This window comes from Nicotiana attenuata, unplaced genomic scaffold (assembly GCF_001879085.1).
Source record: "Nicotiana attenuata strain UT unplaced genomic scaffold, NIATTr2, whole genome shotgun sequence".
NCBI lineage: Eukaryota > Viridiplantae > Streptophyta > Magnoliopsida > Solanales > Solanaceae > Nicotiana > Nicotiana attenuata.
In genome coordinates, this window is record NW_017671609.1 from 29,588 (window position 1) to 30,233 (window position 646).

Here is a 646-nt window from a genome sequence, read left to right on the forward strand (position 1 = left end):
GTGGCAAAACCGATGGCTCAAAAGATGTCCGATCCAGGTAGCTTCACTATTCCATGCACAATCGGAAGTTATGCCTTTGCAAAGGCGTTGTGTGATTTGGGAGCCAGCATAAATCTGATGCCGCTGGCAGTGTACACCAAATTGGGCATCGGTAGAGCCAGGCCGACTTCTATGCTGCTACAGCTGGCTGATCGCACTGTGAAAAGACCAACTGGTATTCTTGATGATGTGCTGGTGCAAGTGGGGAAGTTCGTGTTCCCTGCAGACTTTGTGATTCTGGATTGTCAGGTGGATGAGGAGATACCCCTTATTTTGGGGAGACCATTTTTAGCCACTGGGAGAGCACTGATAGACTGTGAGACTGGGGAACTTAAAATGAGATTGAATGATGAAGAAGTCATATTCAATGTTCAGCAATCAATGAGGAGACCCAGCGAATATGCGAATTGCTCTCTAGTTGAGGCAGTGGATGTAATTCTGCAAGAAGATGATAGGACCCTAACTGTGAGAGATCCATTGGAGGCATGCCTGACAAATTTAGAAGAAATGGATGGTGAGGGATTAGCTGAATGGGTGATGGCATTGGAAGGCCGAGGGTTTTGGTCAAGGGAACCTCAGTTCGAGTCCCTTGAGCTGGAGAAAAGGG